We start from the raw sequence: 8486 nt of genomic DNA on the forward strand, positions 1-8486 counted from the left end.
TTCACATCTGCAGCAAAGTTTACCTGACATGTAGCAATTGCGGCAGCAAGCCAGTCGAATGCTACACACTCAAGCAAATGAGGAAGCACCGCAAATGCTCCACAGCCTTGTGCAATGCACAAGATTGCAGCACATTTGTCAAAAAAATATAGGATCAAAGCAGGTGGTGTAAAGGTGTTACATTGGTTCCTCACCACCAGTCAGTAGCTTTCGAGGAAAGGGAGATTTATACATACGTCTAAATCTACGTTAATACACTTTATTTCTCAGAAATGTTTACATGCATAGCAGTTTCCATGGACAAAAAATTACCTAATTCTCAGCTAACAAATGTGGAACAGAAGGCCTTCATAAAGGAAAGAAGTCCTAAGGTTGAAAAAGTAGTTTGGACTCCAGAGCAGCATGGGTTAAGAGCAGTCACTGAGGTTGTGAAAGTCTCCTGACACCAGCCCTCCCATTCCTCCCCTCTTTTCATTTAGGAAAACTCCATGTATTGCTTTCACCGAATGTGCAATACATTCTATAAGTTGGGGGGGAATCCTGTCATTCATCCACCTCTCCCACTTAAACAGATTGGGGTTGATTTACTAAAGACAAATACACTGTGCACTTTACAAAGTGCAGTTGCACTCTGCAAAAACAGTTGCTTCAGAGCTTAAGTAAATGGAGCACAGAATACCCAATCACATGCAAGGAAAGAAAAAAAATGCATTTTTGCTTGCACGTGATTGGATGACGGAAGTCACCAGAGCTTCTACTCATTTACTAAGCTCTGGAGCAACTGCTCTTGCAAAGTTCACAGTCCATTTGCCTTTAGTAAATCAACCCTATTGTGTTACATTCTGTGAAAACAATATACAAAGTTTTCTTAACTTCCCTAGCGGTAATCCCGAGTCTGGCTCGGGTTGGGATTTTAATTACAGGAGCGGTAACCCCGAGCCAGACTCGGGATCGCATCGCTCGATGCAGGGGAGGACACAGGGAGAGTTACTTACCTTGTCCCCTGGATCCAGCGATGTCCGCCGTGCTGTGTGTGCGAGCTGTCCTCCGCTCGATTCACAGTGCCGAATGCCGCCGAGCTCCGTTCCCTGCGACGTTACGGCGCACGGGAGCGGAGAACGGCGGCAAATTCAAAAAAGTAAATGTACACAAAACACACACAGCACTGTAATCTTACAGATTACAGTGCTGTATTAAAAATTACACACCCCCTTTGTCCCTAGTGGTCAGTGCAATGCCCTGCATGCACTTTTATATTATAAATACTGTTTTTTCTGCCTGGAATTTGGAGATTGTCCATAGCAACCAGAAAGTGTCCCTTTTTCAGTGTTTTAGGATTTGATTACTTTATTGAATAATTTTTATTATTATTTATTATATTATAAACTTTATCATACCCGGGATGTCTGCTAGACTCTGGTTTGAACAGATTTAAGAGAGTTATTTCTAAGAATTACAGGACTACAATAGAAAACACCAAATTTCCATGCAAAATAATTGTACCGCTTTCAGCACCTAAAACCAGAACTAATCATACCGCCAGGGAGGTTAAGTAGACAGGATGTGAGAATTTGGCAAAATAAGCAAGGAAGGGGGCGAGGAGAAGAGAGGGGGGAGGGAAAGGGGGTGAGGGAGGTAGGAAGGGCCAAGGGAACACAAGGTCACTCCTCTCCTGGCTAAGGACAGCGTGGACAGGGGCTCACAAAGAGTTGGACAGCTCATTGAGGCAGGTATCGGTATACACAAAGTAGTTCCAAGGTCTCCAAGTTTCAGTGAACAACTTCCTTATTGTACAGTGTGGCTGTAAGTAGAGTTGAGCGGACACCTGGATGTTCGGGTTCGGAAAAAAGTTCGGGTTCGGGACCGAACTTGACCCAAACTTGTCCCCGAACCCGAACCCTATTGAAGTCAATGGGGACCTGAACTTTTGAGGACTAAAATGGCTCTAAGAAAGTAATGGAAAGGGCTAGAGGGCTGCAAATGGCAACAACATGTTGTTAAGAGCATGACAAGTGCTCTTCAAACAAATGTGGATAGGGAAATAACTTAAAATAACATAAAAAAAATAATAATATGCTGGAGGCCCCCTTCTTAGAAGAAAAGGTACATAAAGTGATTAAGAACCTCAGGAACTCAACGGCACGATACCACACATATGGTGGGAATGCCCCAGAATATGCCCTTTCTGGAAAAAAATATTCATTTAATGGATAAGCTAGTGGGAAAATAAAATACTTTGAAATTAAAAAAATTCAAATTATAATCTTGACCTAGGAGGACGAAGTCCATATGGAGTAGGAGGTTGAGGTGGCAGCGGATGTGGCAGTGTAGGTGGAAGCGGCGGTAGAGGAGGACGAGGTAGCCAACTCTGGTTCAAAAATACAACAATGGCTGGGTAAGGCCGGTTATGTGTCGAATTCTGTCCCCCCGTCAGATAGTGTCCGGCCTGTACTGCATTTGCTCAGTATGTAGGACAAGGGGATTTCAAAAATCTCCGAAGACGAACGGTGCTGTGCTGTGAGTCCAGGTTCAAGCCACACCATCCGAGGTTCAAGCCGAGCGAAGCAAGGCTGTGCCCGAAGCGTGGCGAGCGAAGCGAGCCCGTGAGGGGCCCTGTTACTATGTGCTACCGTATGTCCACTTGGATGGTGGGGCTTGAACCTGCACTCACGGGGCAGGCGTCGTTCATCTTCCGAGATTTTCGGAATCTCCTTGTCCTCGGGCCGGACACTATCCGATGGCCAGACAGTTTTTGTCAGAACACCGGTATACATGTCTATTCTGCACAAGGTACGGACAAGTCCTGTGGGATCCTTGCCTGGTTCATTTTAATGAACGTGAGCTTGTCCACATTGGCTCTGAAAAGGCGGCTGCACTCGTCTGTGAAAACGCCCCCTGCCGTGCTAAATACACGTTCATATATTACATTGGCTGCAAGGCAGGCCAGCACCTCCAAGGCGTAAAGGGCAAGCTCAGGCCATGTGCCCAATTTGGAGACCCACAAGTTGAAGGGGGCAGACCCGTCATTCAGTATGTGTAAGCGTGTGCACACATACTGCTCCACCATGTTGGTGAAATGCTGCCTCCTGCTAAGACGTTCCATCTCAGCTGGTGGTGCTGGCTCTTGTGGCGTGCTGACAAAGCTTTTCCACATTTCGGCCATGCTAACCCTGCCTTCTGAGGTGCTGGCGGTGCCTCGGCTGTGTTGGTGGCGACCTCTTCCTCCTCTGCCGTCGCCTTGTGCTTCCACCGTACCCCCACTGTCAGGTGGGAATGCCACCAGCAGCGCGTCTACCAGCGTGCGCTTGTACTCACGCATCTTACAATCACACTCCAGTGAGGGAATTAAGTACGGTCCATTGTCCTTTTAACAGGGATCCAGCAGGGTGGCCACCCAGTAATCAGCACCAGTTACAATGCGGACAACTCGGCGGTCATTGCGGAGACACTGCAGCATGTAATCGCTCATGTGTGCCAGGCTGCCCAGAGGCAACGAAAGGCTGTCCTCTGTGGGAGGTGTATCGTCTGTGTCCTCTGTATCCCCCCAACCATGCACCAGTGATGGCCATGAGCTGGTCTGGGTGCCACCCTGCTGTGAACATGGTTCCTCCTTCTCCATCTCCTCCTCCTCATCTTCCACCTCGTCATCCTCCAGAACTGTGCCCTTGCTGCCGGACAATTGTGTACCTGCCATTTGTTGTTGCAGGAACCCATCCTCATAGCCACTTGTGAATGACTGCCCTGAAAGCATTGGAAATGATCCCTCTTCCTCCTCCTCCTCCTGTGCCACATCCTCTTCCATCATCACCCAAAGCATTTTTTCAAGGAGACATAGAACTGGCATAGTAACGCTGAGAACAGCATCATCGCCACTGGCCATGTTGGTGGAGTACTCGAAACAGCGCGACAAGGCACACAGGTCTCGCATGGAGGCCCAGTTATTGGTGGTGAAGTGGTGCTGTTCCGCAGAGCGACTCATGCGTGCGTGCTGCAGCTGAAACTCCACTATCGCCTGCTGCTGCTCGCACAGTCTGGCCAACATGTGCAAGGTGGAGTTCCACCTTGTGGGCACGTCACATATGAGGTGGTGAGCGGGAAGGCCAAAGTTACGCTGACAGGCGAGCAGCAGCAGGGTGAGAACGACGAACGTGCGCACAGACGGCCCACAATTTCTGTAGCAGCTCTGGCATATCGGGGTAATTTTTAAGGAACCTCTGAACCACCAAGTTCAGCACATGCGCCAGGCAAGGGATGTGCGTCAAGCCGGCTAGTCCCAGAGCTGCTATGAGATTTTGCCCATTATCGCACACCACCAGGTCGGGCTTGAGGCTCACTGCCACCAACCACTCATTGGTCTGTTGTTCTATGTGTCTCCACAACTCCTGCGCGGTGTGGGGTTTTTCCCCCAAACAAGAAAGTTTTAAAACTGCCTGCTGTCGTTTACCCCTGGCTGTGCTGAAATTAGTGGTGAAGGTGCTAACCGGATGAGGAGGCGGTAGAGGATGATGAAGCGGAGTAGGAGGAGTTAGCAACAGAAGGCAAACTGAAGCGCCCTGCAGTCCTCGGTGGTGGAAGGAAATGCGCCAAACTGCTATCCGCCTCAGGCCCAGCCACCATAGCATTTACCCAGTGTGCTGTTAGGGAGATATAACGTCCCTGACCGTGCTTACTGGTCCACGCATCCGTAGTTAGGTGGACCTTGCCACAGATGGCATTTCGCAGTGCACACCTGATTTTGTCCCCCACTTGGTTGTGCACTTGGTTGTGCAGGGAAGGGATGGCTCGCATAGAAATGTAGTGGCGGCTGTGCATGACGTACTGTAGGACAGCCAATGCCATCAGGCTTTTAAAACTCTGCGTCTCCACCAGACGGAATTTTGAAATGCTGGCATTCAGGGCCAGGGATCGTGGGTGGCTAGGGATGTACTTCCTCTTCCGCTCCAGTGTTTGGGAGATAGAGAGCTGACTGCTTCTATGGGACATTGTGGAGATGGTTGGTGACCCAGGTGGTAGTGTTGCTGGCAGATCCTCTGTTTGCCGGTTGGCAGGTGCCACTGTCACTACAGAGGTGGATGAAGAGGCCGAGACTGCAGCAGAAGAGGAAGCAGGAGGAGCCAGAGACCTTTCTTGGTTGTTGAGGTGTCTACTCCACTGCAGCTCGTGCTTTGTACTTAGATGCCTGGTCATGCAGGTTGTGCTCAGGTTAGAATGTTTATGTCTCGCTTCAGGCTCTGATTGCACAGCGTGCAAACCACTCGTGTCTTGTCATCAGCACATTGTCTGAAGAACTGCCATGCTAGGGAACTTCTTGGACCTGGCTTTGGTGTGCTCGGTCCCTTGCTGTGTTGGGCAGTAGCAGACGTACTGTCTAGGGGACGGACGCTCCTCTTTTGCACCCTGCTCCCTCTTCTGCTGTGCTGGTGGCTCTGTGCGACCACCGCCTCCTCCTCCAAACTACACTGGTCACCTGCATGACATTGATTCCATGTGGGGTCCAGGACCTCATTGTCCCCCACATCATCTTCCACCCAGTCTTCACCCCTGCCCTCCTTGTCGGTCTGCACAATTGCGAAAGCAGCAGCAGTTGGCACCTGTGTTTCGTCATCATCCGAGACGTGCTGCGATGGTCCTCCCATGTACTCATCATGAAACAGAAGTGGTTGGGCATCGGTGCACACAATCTCTTCCACTTCTGTGGCAGGGCTAGGTGGATGGCCCTGGGAAACCCTGCTAACAGAGTCATCAAAAAGCAGAAGAGACTGCTGCATGATTTGGGGCTCAGACTGTTTGGCTGATTTGCAAGGGGGTGTTGTGAAAGACTGATGGACATTGGCTGCAGGTGCCAACTCTGATCTTTCATCAGGAGACTGGGTGGGAGACAATGTCAAGGAACTGGAGGCACTGTCAGCAACCCAATCTACTATCGCCTGTACTTGTCTTGGCCTCAACATTCGTACAGCCACATTAGGCCCGACCAAATACCGCTGCAGGCTCTGTCACCTACTCGCACCTGAGGAAGGTGTTTCACTTGTGCGTGTAGCTGGCACAGATCGACCACGTCCTTTCCCTGCAACAGGAGCTCCACCAGCAGCACCACGACCGGAGCCACGTCCCTTCTTTGACGTTCTCCTCATATTTTCCAAATTTAGGATCTTGCCCTAAATGGGTGTTTTTGCAATATACCCAGAGTATGTAAACCGTGTATCTCTGAGCTACAGAAATGGCGAAAATGCTATTCAAAAAACGTTTTTGCCCTAAATAATTTTTTTTGAATAGCACAATAGAAGAAAACTGTATAAAGTGTGTAATGCACACCTCCACATATGCAGAAAACACTGCAAAGTTTTTTTTTGCACTAAATGGGTGTTTTTGCAATAGCAAAATACACCCAGAGTGTGTAAACGATGTATCTCTGAGCTACAGAAATGCCGAAAATGCTATTCAAAAAAAATGTTTTTACCCTAAATTTTTTTATTTTTTTTTGAATAGCACAATAGAAGAAAAATATATCAATTGTGTAACGTACACCTCCACATATGAAGAAAACACTGCAACGTTTTTTTTTTGGCACTAAATGGGTGTTTTTGCAATAGCCGAATACATCCAGAGTATGTAAACCGTGTATCTCTGAGCTACAGAAATGGCGAAAATGCTATTCAAAAAATGTTTTTGCCCTAAATTATTTTTTTTGAATAGCACAATAGAAGAAAACTATATACATTGTGTAACACACACTTATGCAGAAAACACTGAATATTTTTTTTTTTTTGCACTAAATGGGTGTTTTTGGAAGAGCAGAATACACCCACAGTATGTACAAGGTGTATCTCACAGTAACATATGCAGTGCTGGTGCACTGAGCTTGCAGATAAAAGTTATATTTTCTCTGGCACTGGGCTCATGGCAGTGTAAAAAGACTGTGCACTGCAACCCAACCAGGTAAATCTATGTAGATCTCTGAGTTATTAGAATAGATTTCTGATTCTGGACTCCTAGATAATTCTATCTCCCTCAAAGCACCAGCAGGAACCTTGCCCTACACTGTCTATCTTTTCTCTGGGTGCAGTGTAAAAAGCTTGTGCACTGCACCCACACAACTAAATCAATGTAAATCGCTGACTAATTAGAAGATTTCAGAATCAGGACTCCTATGTTATTCTCTCCCTCACAGCAGCAGCAGCAGCAGCAGCAGCCAGGAACCTTTCCCTACACTGTCTAAGCAGAGTGATGTCTTGTGCTGTGTGCCTCTAGCTTAAATAGAGGCTGGGTCACATGCTGCACTGGCCAATCACAGCCATATCATTAGTAGGCATGGCTGTGATGGCTTCTAAGGGCACACCAGTTAAACAAATGTTGATTGGCTGCTGCAGGGCTTTTTAAAATGCGCCATTATGTTGCCGAACACCGGACCAGAACCCGAACATACAGTCAATTGTTCGGGTTCGGGACCCAAAAAGCCAAAAGTTCGGTACGAACCCGAACTTTACAGTTCGGGTTCGCTCAACCCTAGCTGTAAGGTCTTTCATGTCCTGGGGGCTGTTATCTTTAGCAAACTAGAGAGATTTTGTAGGAGGTTCGGCATCTCTCCAGCAAAGCGGAATGCAGGCCTTAGCAGCATTTAGAAGTTGTATCGTGAGAGTGGTTTTGTATTTTTTAACAGGCCTTTCTGTCAAGTGCAACAGGCAGTTTAACAACAAGTTGTTTAATGACAGCAGTTACATAGCAGCAGCTACTCTTAACCCCTGTAGCGTAACCCATTCATAGTTCATAGTTGCAAAGAGGCTCACTGAACATCAAAAAAGGAAGGCTTTCTATAAAAAGACAGCCAGCAGGATGAAGGACACCCTTCATTAGAGGTAAGTTATATCCCTGGTGCAGTATACCTAGAAAAATTAACTAAATTTTAGCTTTAGGGTAAGATGAAAAGTATTAGTCACTGAAGTAAACCTCAACTTGATAGACTGTGGAACACACGAAATCTTTCCTCCTACCACTTCTGAGTAGTCATCCAGGTTAGGTGACTGTCTTGCCTAAATTAATTTCTCTATGCAGTTCTCACTTTACCCCCTTGCACATAAGCCCTTTTATAGCACCACTGGACACAAGGGACTCATCACTGCTCTTGCTTGTAACTATCAGGCATCAGGTAACTGAGTACAATTTTCCATTATATTTACCAATACCATATAATATGAGGTCAAACCTAAACACTTTCAATTTGTATGCAGTCAGGTTGGCCCTACATAGTTGAAGGTGAAGCTAAAGGAAATTGAATAAGAACATTGTATAATGTATGGCCAGCCATATTTGAACTGTAAATAAATTATTTTCAACATAATCTCCCCAGCTATGATTAATTGCTGGTTGGTGCAAACACTGCAATAGAGCATCTTCTTCAAATTGAGACAACTAGGCCTTCCATGTGAGTTGTTTGGAGTTTCTCTTCCCCTACCTAACTGCTTCCTGAATCTTGGCACTCTATTTTC

Source organism: Lithobates pipiens, unplaced genomic scaffold, assembly GCF_037356315.1.
Source record: "Lithobates pipiens isolate NorthernLeopardFrog02 unplaced genomic scaffold, aLitPip1_a1.2 Scaffold_19, whole genome shotgun sequence".
Lineage (NCBI taxonomy): Eukaryota > Metazoa > Chordata > Amphibia > Anura > Ranidae > Lithobates > Lithobates pipiens.